Here is an 18,110-nt window from a genome sequence, read left to right on the forward strand (position 1 = left end):
TACCTTAAATATTCGAAAAATATCGGTTTTTCCGTGACTTTCTTGCAGAACTGCTCTAGCCGCACAAGTTTTTCATATACCATATTCTCAGGTTCAGCTTCTAAAATTAGCTGTAGGCGATTGAATTTAGATATGACGAAATGAAATTTTCAACACTGGTATATACTACAAAACTGCGGAGTTTTTAGCGGACCATTATCACTCAGCAGTTTCAAACACCACTTCATCTCAACCGAATCTTTCTACAACTCAACCGGCGCCAAGTAGCTCAGATGACAGATGACAAACTATCAGATGATGAAATTGATTTGGATACTGGTGACATTGTTGAGTTTACACTTGATGAACTTAATTGGGCTTTGACCAGATGAACGAGTAAGGTAACTGGAACTGATGGAATAGGATATCCCCTTCTTCAAAACTTATCATGCTCTTTGTTAACAACTTTCAACGCAGTGTGGAAGTCAGGTATAACTTCTGAGATTTGGAAGGAGTCAATCGTCGTGCCTATACCTAAAGCCAATCGGAAAGAAGGAAACCCAGAAGAATATTGACAAATTTCTTTGATAAACTGCATGGCAAAAGTTCTTGAGAGGCTTGTAAATAAAAGGTTAATGTGTTGTCTTTAAAAAAAAGGTGTTAACACCTTTGCCTTCCATGGAGATCTAGGGACTGCTGTATACTTTGCAGAATTTGAGGGGTCAATTGATAAACCACTTAAGGAAGGAAAGCATTGCGAGTTTTTGTCAGTTGATATATCTAATGCTTATGACAGCGTAGTGAAAAGCAGTTATCAATTAATTTAAAAAAGTGAATGCTGGGAAGACGAATAATAGAAAATTCAAGGTTAAAGTTCGCAGAATCAAATACTCGCAGCACAACGCGGGGAATTGCTCAAGGCTATTTTATATTATACGAATCAAAATAAAATCTACTATAGCGACTACTTTTACCCGCAGTAAAAGATACGCGTGAGATGGTCGCCTAAGAAAACAGACCTGTCAATCATAGCGCTCTTTGATAATTCTTGGGAAAAGGTCGCCACATGGCCGGGTGATGTGTTGACTACTGCGACTGCACGTGGCATTTGAACTGCGATTGAATTTGATCCATCATTGAAGGCCTTGGCAAATAGTCGCCATAATTGTGCTTTTCATGCTACGCACAATATTCGTTTCACTTTTCCTGATTTACAGACTGATTAGCATGAACCCTATTTTCAAGGTTGTACCAAACAATGTTCATGCTATGTTTGACGGATTAGATCAATCAATACGAACAGAAGAATATAATTAGAATTACGCTATGACATAGTAAACTAACGCATAGCTTTTTCTTATCGCCATATCAGAACGCTCCCCGATGTTCAAAATGTTCTGAGATGCTATTTAACTAAAGAGCACATAATATTGAAATGCCATACTCTGGGAAAAATCCAAATAACTATCACATACTAGGAAATATGAAAAGCATCTTGAAAAAATGATTCAAAACAAGAAGCAAAATATATAAAACTAGCTGTACCCGGCAAACTTTGTCTTGCCTACTGCGTTTTTCGAACTAAGTCCCCGGTCAAAATGTATGGAAAATCGTTTTTCAAAAACTCTAAAATTTTCCATGATTTTTGCCTCATAAACCTTCCTTGGGTGAAAACTAAGACGATCAAAACATCTAGATTAAGCAAAATTTTTATATTTTTTTTTTCAATAAAGCCAGACGCAAAACGTGATTAAAGCGTCCCTAAAAAAAAGTGGCCACACGTTCACTTCATAAGTGGATGGTAGTGGGTTCGATTCCAGCTCCGGCACTTGCATTTTTCGTCAGTTGTCTTCCCCCCCCCCCCCCCAGAGCGGCAGACACCTGACTATCTTCTGAGAAAATGCTCTAACGGACCCGGAAACTTGGGTATCGGCTAACGGCAACTCATAGTGGACCGCCAATCGGACTGGAAAGGAACAAGAGCCACACATCAATATCCTCGTGCTCACATTCTACCATGGACAGGGTAGAACAGTGACAGCAGTGCAAACGCAACCAGTTCGATATAGTAGAACTAGAATAGAATACTTTTAGGTGCTGTACGAAGTGTAAGTGCAGCTGCCAATTGGAATCGCTCACGCAGTGCCCTAGTGGACAAAATAGCTGTAAATTTGGTTAAATGGATGAAGAATAAAAAAAGTTAGTCTCCACAGCTATAGTGGCCCTGTCTCAGATGGTTTTCACCAGCACTGTGATGCTGTATGCCAGTAAGCACTGTACAACGCACGTTTGAAACCACCTGACATCTTTAAATTACAGTTTACTGTAGCCTTTGTTCAGTACGAAACAGGCATATGCCCAAGCAGCACCTGCAACATCATCCAGAATGTAGCTTTCTATGCTTTGGTCTAAATGAGTTGCACTAGAAGCACACAAAACTTCCATCTTGTCAGTTGAGTTGCATTTCAACTCCGAAATTCGTAAAGTTGCGGCTTTGTTTCATAGAAATCACAAATTACCACGTGTTTGACATCGATTCGTGGAGGCGGAGCTTACTTGTTGCTCACAAGTGATAATACAATCAGCTTACATTAAATGTGTTATGTAACATGCATGAAACATCTAACTCTGGTTTGTTTGTTCAGATTAGGTTCCAAATGCGTTACAGAAAACTTGAGCGTCTTTTCATTTTGACAGTTCTCTAACTTGTGACAAAGAAGGTGCAATAAAGTAACAAATGATTTCAGTAGCTTTTATGGTGCGTTGAGCATCGATTATCTCACAGAGCTCTTGGTGTAGTATGTAAGGTGAGTACATAATATTCTTGGTGTCCATGGTTCGAATCTGGACAAAATCTTTTCCCATTTTTTTTATCATTCCTCTTCGTTTATGTTGCATAAGAATTCAGAATCTGCGCTTTTTGGGTTTCAAAGAAGAAGCAATTTTGTTCTGTCGTCCGTATTACGGACAGTGAATAAATCGCAATAAGGTTGCTGTTACTGGCTTAGCAACAAGTCGTGTTGCTTGGGATGTACACGGCCAACCGATGATTCAACAGTGTACACCTTGTGCATTGTCCGATTCCCCCAATCTACATCATTTATTTAAAATTCGTTCCCAACCACTGCATTTTAGCGTTCTTCTGTGCCAACACCCGAAGCACAATGCATTTCATATGCAATGCATCAGAAATCCCTTTTGTGTCCATCCAATCCAGCATCCCGTGCACAGCTCCTTTCCAAGATGAACGAACACATGCAATCATTTGTAATTCCACGTCGCCGATGCTGAGCTGTTCGACATCTTTTACCATCGCCCCGAAAAAAAAATCTCCTTTTTTTCTTATCCCTTCATTGGATACTAAACAACCAACCATCATCGTCACGCAATGAATAACTCGAACTCGAAGGTATGCGATGTGAGCTCCAGAAGAGGAGAAGTCCTCGATGAAATACGACACCGACATCGATGAGATAATTGAGTTTCTGTCCCGAAAAAAAAGGGACACAAATTACCAGTTGCAGGCAGCACGACGAACGACGATGGTGACCACAACGACCAACGGGTTACACGACAGTGCAGTTCAATGACCCCATTCCAGTTCAAGATGGACCGCCCTCCCCAAAAAAGTACAGAGTTTGTTAAATTTTCTTACCTTTAAGGAATGTGCGTTGGGCTCCCTGCCGGTCGCCCCTGACGTGACCCCTATAGGTCCTCCGCGGAGTTCGAATGCTCGATCGACGATGGATACAGCAATCACACACAACAAGTTACTTCTCAGACAGTGGTTGGTTGACGCGACAGCTCCATCGGGGTTCCTGCGGGAAAACAGAGACAGAAGGATGTAATTTTAGTGATTTTCGGTTGACGCTGTGAGGTGCGACGCGACGGCTTGGCGACGCTGCATGAAATGATAATTATTTGGTGCTCAAAAATCCATTAAGAAGAGGAATCTTCAATAACAACCACCTTGTCATGTGCATCTACACCGAAGAAAGCAAATCACATCGGATGCTGGTGGTGCCCTCGCATATGGCTTGCCTCGCGTGTTTCTCCCAACCGACAGTAGCAGCAGCGTTTCGCATTTAATTTATGCGAATCGTGTCGTTCGTCCTGAAATTACTCATTCTGTGTGCGGGAGGAGGAAATTGAGACGGTCTATCGGTGGTGGTGCTTTAGCGACAAACGATGCTCTGCATATGATCCAATCTTTTCTAGGCCCGGTGGGCAAAAGACGACGATGCTACAGATGAAAAACACGTTCTACGTGGCAAATTGAAGAACAAATTGATTTAAGCGAAATGGAATAAAGTGGGATTCGAGAAGCTCTTGGTAGGTGGAAACACCTTTAAAAACCCTAATTAATCCACCTAGCGGTGATGGCGCCTTTCTCGTGCCTTCGAAACCCCATTTCAATAAAAATCAAGCGAAATGTTGATGTATATCGCACTTTTATACAATTAACAGAAATCCATTTCATGATACAAGAAATCATATCGTTTATCTGGCTTTTAATGTTTGAGCCTCAAAATCTTAAGAAAAAGACGCTATCTTGAATTTGAAGCTGCCATTTAGGATTTAAGATTGCCATCTTAGATGTTCTGGTCGCTATTTTTGGCGTCCAGGCATCTTCCCTACGAAAAATATACTTCATTAAACAGTCGCCATCTTGATTTTGGACCAACATCTTCCCAGCCAACCACATATCGTAAATCATTGTGTGGAAAAAATCGTATATTTTTATATATTGAATCAGAATTGTATAATATGTAATATGTATATTTGTTGACAATGATTGCGTAAAATCACATTTCATGCCAAATTAAATTTCAATTGCGATTTTGTTTCATATAGTCGTCTCCGATCATAAAAGGTGCGAGATACTATCGGTAGGATCGCACAGAATCGGATAGAATCGTGAAAAAAACATACATTCTTAGTGTCAAGCTGCAAGTTCGCTAGCATATATGATTTCTTTTTATCGTGGAAATCGTCGCTTCACATCGTATATGAATCTGCTAAATCGAGCTTGCTACCTAAAGGTATGATGGAAATCGGTGAAATCGTATACAACTTTAACAAAGTTGTACATTGATCGTTTGCGTCACACTTGCGTCGTATACCAAGTGAATGAAGTCGTAGAAATCGTACATTAATTTTTACAGTCGCATATGATTGTTACTGCACTTTTAATAGTTGAATCTTAATCTAGGAAATCGTTAATGGTTTTATTTACATATTTATGAGATGGAGAAAAAGAAAAAAAATGTATTCATCACAAATTTGTATTTTTAATGTTGTTGACACATTCCAACCATGGTAGCAATAATTTCAACCAAATATATAGGTTTTCATACTATCAGATGACTTACAATAAGTGATGTATAGATTCCAACAACGATGTGAATTCCGGACCTCTTGCACGGAACCACTTTTGGTGCCACTCAATGCACAACAACAACGCTCCCACCACAAGTCTCGCACCGTACCATGCTAATTTTTATTCGTTTCATGCCATCCACTTTGAACTCTCTATTTTCAACTTGGCAGTATAGCCAATAGAGATAACGCGCAGTTCCCAATCAAAGGACCTAAGTTCGATTCCCACTGAACACCAATTGTTTTTTTTTATTTTGAAAATCTTGAGTCGTATATTGGTACTCTCAATCGTAATAAGATCATGCATAATCGTATATATGGACGGATAAAATCGGCGAAATCGTTGAAATTTTTCGAGAAATCGTAAATTCTGTTGGATGGAATCGCAGTAATCGTATATATGTTTTGATATGGCCTCCACTTTAGTATGTATATGCCTGTTTCGTGCATTGAATACGATTTATTTGTTGCTATATATGTGTGACTATTTCAGTTGCAATTTCGATATAGCAACCAAATTGTTGGCTGGGTTGGATATTCAAGTCGCCATTTTTGGAATCCAGAAATCATCCCCATACCAAATATACCAAAAAAGCATTGTTTCAGGCCCTAAAACTCCATTAAAGAGCCGCGATTTTGAATTCGGAGCCGCCATCTTAAGTTTTAGTGGAGCTTCTGGGCTCCAGTGCTGATTTCCGCACAAAACTCGTCAACCATGATGTATCGCATGATGGGGCTAGTTCAGTTTTATATACGGCCAGTTCTACCGGTGCTGGTCCGGATCACTGAAATGGTCAGAACTTCGGAACGCCTTGGCCGATCTGGACCATTTTTAATAGCAAACAATTCCAGTCAGATTTAAGCTATAATCTGAAAAATCGGTTAATTTGAAGTGCCTTAAAAGTGAGTGAACTTATTTTGCGCACATACATACATAATCCTAATTCGTTGAACTGAGTTGATTGGTATATGCGACTTGATCCTCCGAGCCTTTTTTCGAAAAATCGTTTTTTGAGTGAACATATAGTTTTTTAGCTTAATTTGTGAACATTAAGTTTTTAACAAATAGATTTCAAGATTTTTTTGGTAGCAAATTTAATAATCTTTCAAATGCGATAAGTTTGACCATTTTCAAGTTATAGCCAGTTTGAGAGAAGCAAAGTCAAAAACATGTAAAGTTCAATTACTACGTAACGGTTTACATTTGACCATATGCGTAAAACATTTTTTTTTCACCGGTCTTAGTCTGTTTGCTTGCTAACGTTCATGAGGTTATCAAAAATCCTAGCTTTTCTCTGTCACATATATTTAGCCACTTTCGGAGGGACACCTGAACTGGTTACGGCACTACCGGCTGTCCCTAATGTGGTCCTTACCTATTTCTTTGATAACCAGTCATCAGGTTATCAAAAAAGCCGTTATTTGTTGTACCGCATGCATGGGTTAGGTACTCTTTTATATTTGGCCACATCCGTCGAGACCCCCGGAACCGGTTCCGGACAACTACCGATTCAGACATGGTCTGATACTGTTTCATGATAACCGTTCATCAGGTTATCGAAAATGCCGCTGTTTGATGTGTCGCATGCATGGGTTTGGTACTCTTTTAAATTTGGCCACTTCCGGTGGGACATCCGGAACTGGTTCCGGAACACTACCGGTTCAGATATGGTCTGATACTGTTTTCCTGCTTACCGTTTCTCAGGTTATCGAAAATGCCGCATGCATGGGTTTGGTTCACTTTTATATTTGGCCATTTCCAGCGCGACACCCGGAACTGGTTCCGGAATACAACCGGCTGTCTCTAATGTGGTCCTAACCTACTTCTTTGATAACCAGTCATCAGGTTATCAGAAAAGCCGTTATTTGTTGTATCGCATGCATGGGTTAGGTACTCTTTTTTATTTGGCCACATCCGCCGGGACCCCCGGAACCGGTTCCGGAACACTACTGGTTCAGATATGGACTAATATTGTTTTCCTGCTAACCGTTCATCAGGTTATCGAAAATGCCGCTGTTTGATGTGTCGCATGCATGGGTTTGGTACTCTTTTATATTTGGCCACTTCCGGTGGGATATCTGGAATCGGTTCCGGAACACCACCGGTTCAGATATGGTCTGATACTTTTTTCCTGATTACCGTTTCTCAGGTTATCGAAAATGCCGCTGTTTGATGTGTCGCATGCATGGGTTTGGTTCACTTTTATATTTGGCCATTTCTGGCGCGACACCCGGAACTGGTTCCGGAATACAACCGGCTGTCTCTAATGTGGTCCTAACCTATTTCTTTGATAACCAGTCATCAGGTTATCAGAAAAGCCGTTATTTGTTGTATCGCATGCATGGGTTAGGTACTCTTTTTTATTTGGCCACATCCGCCGGGACCCCCGGAACCGGTTCCGGAACAGTACCGGTTCAGATGTGGTCTGATAGTGTTTTCCTGCTAACTGTTCATCAGATTATCAAAAAAGTCGCTATTTGATATGTCGCATGCATGAGTTATGTTCAATTTGATATTTGGCCACTTCCGGCGGGAAACTCAGAACCGGTATCGGAACATTACCGATTCAGATATGGTCTGAGACTATTTTCCTGCTCATCGTTCATCAGATAATCGTAAATGCCGTGGTTTGATGGGTCGCATGCATGGGTTTGGTGCATGTTCATGTCTGTCCCCTTCCAGGGGTACCGATCCGGAACACCTAAATGGCCATAACTCCGGAACGGCTGGACCGATCCGAACCATTTTCAATAGGAACCAATGGGACCAGATTCTGCGTCGAATGAGCCATTGATCGTTAAAATCGGTTGATATTTACTGTCTAAAAGTGAGGTGACCTTTTTTGTACACATACACACACACACATACATACACACACACATACACACACACGGGCATCATCTCAACTCGTCGAGCTGAGTCGATTGGTATATGAAACTTGCCCCTCCGGGGGCTCTATCAAAATTTCATTTTTGGAGTGAACATCTAGCCTTTCGGTACACCTTGGTGTACGAGAAAGGCAAAAAGCAAACAACGTAGGATCATGTACCCTTGCTTGTATCATTTGAACAAGTGTACTTATTTTAATCACTTGCCGCTATAACTTAGTCAATTTCATATACCAATTGACATGTTTTTTGTATAGGGTAAGATACAGTACGTATTTCACCGTGTGTCAAACATTAAGTCATTAGTACACTCGTATCTTGACAACACTTATTTGCGTCGGGTTCTTTAAAAAAACATTGTTGATTCAATTAAAATTGTGCTGAAAAGATTCCAAACAGTCACAAATTTGCTGAGACAGTATTGTACACGAAACCGGAAGCTTAAACTGATAACTTAGCGGCCGTTCATAATCCACGTAGACTTTTTGGGGGAAGGGGTGAGGTTGAGTTTTGGCAAAGTCTATGCTTCAAAGAAATTTAAATATTGTTGTATGGACGAAAAGCACCTCCAGCATTTCTTGTGATTTCCTCCTGCAATCCCTGGTAACTTTTCTGAATTTCCACCGAAAATTCTTTCAGGAGTGTTCATTAGTAATTCTCAATCCTTTTAAAAATTTTACGACAGTTTTTCAGGAACTCTCCTTTTAATTCTTCCCCTTATCTCTTGAGATATTAATCCGATAATTTCTCCAACGTGGTGGACCTCTTGCGATGATTGAGGCGCATGACTATCACGCCGAAGACCTGGGAACAAATCCCACTCTCGACAAATTTACAAAATAAGTGTTCTTCCTTCATTAAAGAAGTAAAGCGTGGGCCTCAAGATAATCTAGCCCCGGGTAAAAATCTCTTTGATAAAGATAAAAGAAAATGTCCAGAAACTCTTTTGCATATTCCTGAAAGAATTTTGCTGTCGACTCTCTCAATTTTTTTTTGGAAATTCCTTCGAAAATTGTCTCAGGAATTTTTCCGTCATTATTGTATTGAGGAATGCTGTGACAATTTTTAAGAATTCCTCGATCATTTTTTCTTAACTTTCACCAAAAAGTTTATTCGAAAGCTTATTAAATAATAAATTCCCCAGCTGGTTCCTTCGGGAATGTTTAGGATTTTTTTTCTCAATTTTCTTCAAGTATTCTTGTCATTTTTCAAGAATTTCTATAGTAAAATTATAAAAAAAAATCCACTGGAAATTATTTAAAAAATACCACAATCCTTAGGATTGTTTTTATGAACTTTATCTGCATTTTTAATCGATTCCTTCAGCAATTTTTAATGAATTGTTTATACTGTTTTTTTTTATGTTATTAAAAATAGCCATTGTTTCACATTACAATTAAAATTAGGCCAAACGCGACCGATTACAGTTTCGGCCACTGCTACCGAGACCCTTCGTTGCAAAGTAACGGCCACCAACGCACATGTAATCAATCGGCTCGGCTTTTCAGCTAGTCACCGAGCCACTTGTTTTATCTAGTTAGTTTAGTTTGTTTTATCCAGCCGGTCGTGTATGTTCGTCGCTGTTCACTGTGCGGTCCATAGTGTAAGAGATCTGTGGGAGAAATAAATAGAAATTTGTGAGAATAAATTCATTTGATTAGTGCAACAAGTGAATACTTACCTAAAGTCAGGGATGCCATATACACAGATTTATCTGTACTTATTATACAGATTTTTAAGCTTCCATACAGATTTCGTTTTATATTAAATACAGATTATTGAGCTAGAAGGGCCATTTTATTTTTGTATGGGACACAGATTTTTCTCCCAAATTTTGTATGGGATACAGATTTTTGAAAATAGTAATACAGATTTTTCAAAAAATCATCTGGCATCCCTGCCTGAAGTAGAAGAAGCATCCAAAAGGTTCGGAATCTAGGTCGAACATCTGGAGTGAAGACTTGGTGTTCTGGATCTCTTGATTAGATCTTCCTGGCGATTTACTGCAACTTTCCTCCTTCATTCTGGAGTTGCTCGAACCTATTTCACCGAGCCAGGTACGGATTCCGACTTTGGTACAACAGCCATGTTTCTGATGAAATCATTTGCCAAATTTGAAACAAAAATATCCTGCAGGTCCTTAAGTATACTTCCTCCTGAAATTCTTCATGCAGTTTATTGAGACGTTCTTCCAACAACATTTTAGGAAAACCTTAAGCACTCTTTAAGCACAGTTTTAGGAAATCATTTGTGCAAGTCCACAAGGGATTCTCACAGTGATTCTTGTAGGAATTTATTATAAAATTTCTTTGACAGTCGTGACGGCAATTTCGGCAGAACTCCTCAGCAAGTCTTTCTGAAATTTTTGGTACTGTTCCTGCGCTTTTTTTATAAGTTCAACTCAGAATGCAAATCTGACAGTTAATTAAGGCTTCCCTTGAGGCTTCCTTTTGATTTATGAATTTTTTTGGAAAGTTCTTTCTGGTAATTTAAACAATGATTTCTCCGACAGTTTCCTTAACAACTGTTTCGGCTTTTTTTTTATTTTTCTTCAGAAGAAGTATTTCTTCTATAATTTCTTGAAGAACCTTCCTAATAATTTAGTATTTTTTTTTCAACAGTTATTTTGAGAACAATTGAGTTAGCCCACAATACTCTTAGTACAGTGGTCCTCAGCCCTACTGTCTCAGCGGGCCAAAATTTAAATTTATCAACACGGCTCCGGCCGCAATATTCATTTTGATCAAATTTGAATTTAATTTTTCAGGACACAAAAGACACCCTTTATATTTTACCGAAAGAGTTAACCTTATTTTGTAGAAACTTATGGCATCTTCACTCAACTATTTTCTTGTGGCAATTTTAGTGCAAGATTTTTTGTTTACTTTGATAACAACGTTTTTCTTTTAGTTGTTGCAATCTTTCAGCGGGCGATATTTTTATATATTTGAAAATCAGATCGCGAGCCGCTCTAAACCTTTTTGAGGGCCACACTAACACTAACAATTCACAAATGAGTGGCACAGATGTCATTTTATCGATTTCGAGATGAGCATAAGGTACACCGGGGCAAGTTGTAACGGGTGGGGCAAGATGAAACAGCGGGTTAACATGATGTTATTCAATGATGGTAAACAACTTGAATGACATAACACATAGTTTTTAATTCAAACAATCTTTAAACGATAGAAAAATTTTCAAATTGTATTTAAATCTATTCCAAAACTTTGCGTTTCATCTTGCCCCACCCGTTTCAACTTGCCCCGGTGTACCTTATAAAAAAGAAATCTTCAGATTTTAAACGTTTTTAAGATTATTTCTACAGTGGTTAGAATAATTACAACCAATCGGATAAAATTGGGTCGATTTTGAAACTCCATACATTTTGTTTGAGATGACAAGTTCATGAAAAACTTTAAACCTTATTTATCCAATTGTGGGTTTTTGCAACAAACATCCCTTAGCTTCTAATCCTCTCAAATATAAAACGTGAACTATTAGTGTTAATGTAATGTATGTTGTGACGGTTTCATCTTTAGAAATTCCTCAGACAATTCGAAAATGTGTAAAAAATTTGCATTCAGCTAAAATACACGAATCAAAAAAGAAATTTCTGCAGAAACTTATAATGGATTATTCGAAACAATTTCTAAAGATAATATCTGAAGAAATCCTAGAGCGATTCCCCAAAAAAAAATCAAAAGACTGCTTAAATCTTCAGCAAAAATTGTAGGAATTCTTAAACAATTTACCAGAGAAATAAAAAAAAAACGAAATGAACCATGAACAAAATCTCCGAAGGAATTCCCGAAAGAATCCCATAAGGATTTTTTAGAGAAATTTTTCCGTTTTTTTTTTCGGAAATTCCAGAATAAATTTCATCTAATATTAAAATAACTCAGACAATACGAAATATGTAAAGAATTAGCCTTAAATTAAAATACTCAAAAATAACATATTTCTGCAAAAAATCTGAAAAATTATTCGGAACAATTTCAAAAGCTTTGCCTAAAGAAACCCCAAAGCAATTTCCCGAACAAAAATCGAAGAAGGCTGCTTAATAAATTGTCGGAGGAATTTCCAAATAAATATCCGTTTCAATTCCTTAGGAAAGTTTCTTAGGAATTCTTAAACAATTTATCAGAGAATTCTTAAAAAAATTCCGATCGAAACCAAGGACAAAATGTCCGAAGATATTCCCAGAAGAATCCATAGAGGATTTACCAGAGAAATTCCGCCGAGAATTTTGCATTTTTTTTTTTAATTTGATACTAAATTTCATCGGATTTATCTTTAGAAATTCCTCAGATAATTCGAAATAGGTATGTAAATAATAAGCATTAAATTAAAATTCACGAATAAAACAGATGTTTCTGGAGGATTATTCGGAACAATTTCTGAAGATTTTTGCTGAATAAGGGGCTGTCCATAAACCACGTGGTCATTTTTTTGGGACTTTTCAACCCCCCCCCCCCCCCCCCCCCGCGTGGTCATTTGTCCATACAAAAAATTTTATTTGTCCATACAAAATGGTCATTGCCCGCCCCCCCCCCCCCCTCATGACCACGTGGTTTATGGACAGCCCCTAAATCCTGAATCAATTTCCCAAAAAAGTCCGCCTTGTATATTGCTGAAAGAACTTTCAAGTATATTGCTGTTGGAAATTCTGAAGCAAATTTCTTACCAGAGAATTCCCAAAAAAATACCAAAAGAAATCAATGACGATATTTCTAAAGGAATCCCGGAAAAAAAAAATCATTAAGGATTTCTCAAAGAAAACTGCCGGATTTTTTTTTCCACAGCCTTGTAATTCCTTCAAGATCTTCTCTGGCAATTTGTTCAGGGTTTTTGCCGAAAATTTCCGAGACAAAACTTTATATGCAGTTCTCCGTATTTTTTTTTTTTTTAGAAATTTAAGAATCCATTAGTTGGTTTAAGCATTTTACTGGCAATGTGACAAGATCAATTTATTTTGAAAAACCTGAAAATACCTGCAACAATTTCATTGGAGATTCATCCGGAAATTGCTTTTGTATTTCGCAGTTTATAAAAAAAATGTTTTCGGCATTTTTTTTTTTCAAAAATGTTTAAGGCATTAGCTTTTGCAATAGGACAGATCGGTGAAGTACTAGATTTGTAGTAATGAGCTGAATTTTAGTATGGTGAGAAGGTCAATTTCAATTCTCCGTTTCTGCAATGAAATGGTGCAAAAAGCGTGGGTATTATGATTCCTTGTCTAATTTGATGCTGTTTGAGCAAAACTTTGGGTAACAGTGTTATTATTTTCTCCATTCCTTGCAACATAAACAACATATTTATCCAAAGTTTTACTCAAACAGCATCAAATTAGGCAAGGAATCATAATACCCACGCTTTTTGTACCATTTCTTTGCAGAAACGGAGAATTGACCTTCTCACCATACTAAAATTCAGCTCATTACAACAATTCTAGTACTACACCAAACGTGCCCCATTCTCTGGCTTTTTTAAGGGTTCCCTCAGGAATTTTCTTTAGAAATTTTACACAATTTTTCCTAACGGAATTTCTCTAGAGTTTTTCCAAGACGTTTCAACTGCAATATCTTCAAAAATCCTTCCATGCTACTTTTTAAAAAGTTTCTCTGGAATTTGTTCTGTACATCTCTCGTATGTCTCTAACAAAATCAGGAGGTGTTTTCTCGCAAAATATGAATCCAGCATATCCTTAAGAAATACACCTGGATATGTCTTATGCAACTCTTCCGATGACTGCTCCAACATCCTATCCTATTCTTGGCGTAACGTCCTCACTGGGACAAAGCCCGCTTCTCAGCTTAGTGTTCTATGAGCACTTCCACAGTTTTTAACTGAGAGCTTCCTCTGTCAATGACCATTTTGCATGTGTAAAAAATGCTCTGAGCTATCAGAGTTTATAAAAAAACAATTTTATTTCACTTAGTTGATAGATTACAATAAATATCACTCACTTCACACTCGGAACTGACTCAAAACTTCTACCGCTAAACCTTTTATTATCTAAACCTATCGACTCAGCAAAACGGTCCCGGCCAAAGTCTGCGTCGATGTCTTCCGATCCGTCGTCGTCCACGTTGGTTGGGCGCGCGTTGCCACCTCGATTGGATAATTGGCTAGGTCATCACTTCCACGTTGCATCGATCGATGGGCCGATCGATGGTGTCTTCTGATTGGCTGGCATGTGGGCAAGTCTGTTCCTAACGCCTCCCCCCTCAAGTATCAAGCGTCCTCGTTTGATGTTTCAGGAGCTCGAATCTTGGCTCTGGGATGAGTTTCAGCCGCTTCTTCTCAGGATCCTTTCCTTCTGTTTGGGTATTGGAACCACCGGTTGCTTCTACTTCTCCTAGATTCTTTGCTCTAAGTAGCAGAGCGTCGACGTGGTTCTCCTTGGTATCCTTGTTGTGGGTTTTCTTGTAAAGAAAAGCAATGACGAAACAAAGAAATGTTAAAACCAGGAGGGCTAGGCCTCCAAATGTTACCCTCTTGTGTGTGCTGTTAAGAGAAAGTTGAATCTCGCTGAGTTCTTCCAGGTTTTGAATTCGCAGCATGAAGTTTTCCTCTTCGTTGTACGTGTAGTTTGCCTTCTGAAGAGGTTTGCTGTAAATTGGGATCAAGTAGTTTTCTTGGCTTATGACATCAATTTTACCGGAGAATGTGAAATTGCGTGCTCTGATTGTGCAATTCCCGATCTCTATTATAGTTGGTTCGGTAATTATTTTTGAATCCCCGCATGAATCATTCACCTCGATGTTTTCCGCAGTGTCAATAAGGATTACGCCGTCTATGACCTCTTTGACTTGGAATCTTTGTTTTGTACTTACGAGTGGGCACTTTGGTGTTTGATGTGTTAAGATATTGTAGATGCACTCGTCTTCAATAAGCTTGTTACCTTCGCAAATATCGCATTTTGTCGTTTGAGCGTAGATCAGATTGCCGTGTTTTGCCACCAGGTTTATGTCGGTTTCTATCCTCGAATCGTTGACCTTTAACGTGTGAAGCTCCAGCAGGTCGTAGTGGTGTTCGTCTAGTACTGGGGTCTTCACGAGTACCATCGCTTGTCCGCCGCTGATACCGATAGTTGCTGAGCAATACTGAAAGATTTCGTCAAAATAGTTAAGGGGGATGTTTTGCTTCCTAAGTTTCCCTGCGATAGCCTGCTTGTCATGTAACGAAAGAATATTCTTGTTTATGAGGCCTAATCTGGAGAACTCGATTTGTTCTTCTATGGATTCCAATATATGAATTATTTTGTCTGCATTCCAAATGAGATTAATGAACTCTAAGTCGGATCTAAGGTTTTGTACTGTGTTAAATTCTCTAGAGATTGTCGTACTAATTTTCCTTAACGAATCTGTAATGTTATTAAGTTTGCTTTTGTAAAGCTCGTTAATTTGGATTTGCTTGGTTTGGTTTTGTACTAACTTATTCTCCTGATCCTGCAATATTCCTAATCCTTCGTGTATGATCTCCAGATCCTCGTTATCGGGATTACCCGCAATAAATTTAATTGCTGTTCCAAGGACATTCATCAGTGCTCTCTTTGTTCTACGTGGGATTAAACTAGAAAGTTTTTCCTTAGCTATCGTTAACTTCTCCTGAAGGGTTTGCTCTAAATGTTCAACGGTTTTATATGAGTGTGTGATCTTTTCTATGTATTTGATGTTATCTTCAAGGGATACCAAATTAATCTTATGTAGCGTCCTTTCATATCCTGTCCTTATCCGTACTGTTTTTATTTTTATGGCGACCATGCCATTATTGTTCGATATTTCCTTGTATGTGGTCGCATTTACCAGGTGGATGAGAATTAGGGTAAATGATGATGGTTGGACCAACCAAAAAACTGATCATGGTTGGACCACTTTGAAAAAAAGCTGATTTTACCAATATTTTTTTGAAAATTGTCACGTATGTCACAATATTATTAAAACATATCCTCTTGTTCATTGAAATTACATCGACTTTCATTAAAATGTCTTTAAATCTTTTATATAATTCAGAATTTTGTCAAGGGCCATTTTGAGCACAATTAGGGCCCCAACATAACCCAATTTGTAGTGATTATTAGAAGACCTGTTCTTATCAAAACTAATAAACTTTTTGCTCTATACTATTGCGAAAATATGTAAACTTTATGCTGGCAAAATAAAAAAATATCATTTTCTATTGAAAATATCATTAATTACCGAATTAAGATGAACTGATTATTATCATAGTTGGACCAACGAATGATTTTAGTTGGACCGAACCGTTACCATGTTGGTTGCTACGGCCAGCTCTGTTTATTTACAGTTTTCATTGCGCAAAGAAAGCTTCATCACCGACCGGCAGGAGAAAAGGTTGTCTTCCGGCATTCCCGAACGATATCGCTGGATTAATTCGCCCGCAATTAACGGGCAAGATATGGACTGAGTTAAGTGTAGTGTTTTATAAATTGCGGATATCGAACGACACCCGCTACTCCGCTGCCATCCAGACCGGGATTCATGCGCTTCTAGGGAAAAATGAACGACTGCACTTTGTGCATCCATCCGGGAAAACACGGCGGAGAGAACACAAAATCTACACGGGAACTGCTATCTAGAGGCGACTGTGCTGGTGTTATGGACTGATTATGGATGTTCTGGACTCGTGCAAAATTACGCCGAGGAGAGAACGAGTAACGTTAAATCCAAAACAACTAACCCTGCTGCTAAAGGATGTAACACGGATGATCCGGTTGCGGTGAAAAACACTGCGCTGCTTGCTGTCCAAATTTAAGGCGCCATTCATATATTAAGTTGTTTGCGGAAATGAATGCACTGGAATGAAGTTTTTCCGTTATTCGCGGCATTGCAGTATGACTTCTGATCTTTCACAATGACGATTTGGGCTTCGGGAACGATGCTGTGCAAGTGAATTGTTAGAAGAATAAAAAATAAAATCCTTGAAATGTTACAAAATGTAAATATATTATCTCGTTTCATTTCATCGTCACTAACTTCATTAACCTGCGGCCTTCATACATTATTTCCATACTATGTACCCTAGAGAAGAGAAATCATACAAACACACATAAAAATCTATACCAAATAGTGTAGATAGTTCACAGCTTTCTCGTAAGCCATGTTATTATGTTCTTTTTATTAGTTTATATTGATATTACCTTCATTTAGTCTCGTTCATGTGTTTTTGCTAGTTGGTCCAACCATGATCAATATATTGGTCCAACCGCAATCAGCATTGGTCCAACCAACATCAAAATTTCCTGTTCAATAAAAACATTTTAAATAACAAAATATCAAGTAAATTTTGAAATCGCCGTCCTTTTCAGAAACTAGAAGAGTAGAGCTTTCCATCAATCTTTAGTTCATCATAAAAAATGTTTTGTTCATAGGAAAAAAACGACATGTATTTCCATCTCGTAGTGAAACACTACAAACTGGTCCAACCATCATCATTTACCCTAGTCTGGAAAGGAATATTTTTTTTTATTTGTTTAATGTTTTATAATGTTATGGTTTTTAGGATTTTATGTTTTTATTTTTTTAATCCGGTTTTTGTGTATTTTAATGTCGTTACTGTCTATGTATGTAAGCTCATTATTAGTTTTAACTGTTGAAATTTTATACGGGTCTTGATCTTTATTTAGTCTTTGACCGTTTTTAATAAATAGTTTATCATTTTGGTTTAGAGGTTTGGGGCTTTCATTATCCGAAAACTTTTTCTCGTGATTTATTTTTCTCTTATTAAGCTCGACTTTGACGGCCGATTGAATTTTATGAAAATGTTCTGCTATTTCTTCTTGGTTGGTAGAATTAGATGAATTGAAAACTACTTCCCGTGGTTTTTGATTAATTGTAGAATGA

General features: G+C 38.2%; 1 long non-coding RNA gene across 1 annotated transcript in view; it reads right to left on the reverse strand.

Moving 5' to 3' along the window:
• Nucleotides 1-3,037: 3,037 nt before the first annotated feature.
• The window catches only part of LOC134287851 (uncharacterized), a 171,083-nt gene continuing 156,010 nt past the window's right edge, over nucleotides 3,038-18,110 (reverse strand). The window contains exon 4 of the long non-coding RNA XR_009997588.1: nucleotides 3,038-3,797. This is a non-coding gene — a long non-coding RNA (uncharacterized LOC134287851). The remainder of the gene's footprint in view (nucleotides 3,798-18,110) is intronic.

The sequence above is a fragment of the Aedes albopictus genome, chromosome 2, assembly GCF_035046485.1.
Source record: "Aedes albopictus strain Foshan chromosome 2, AalbF5, whole genome shotgun sequence".
Lineage (NCBI taxonomy): Eukaryota > Metazoa > Arthropoda > Insecta > Diptera > Culicidae > Aedes > Aedes albopictus.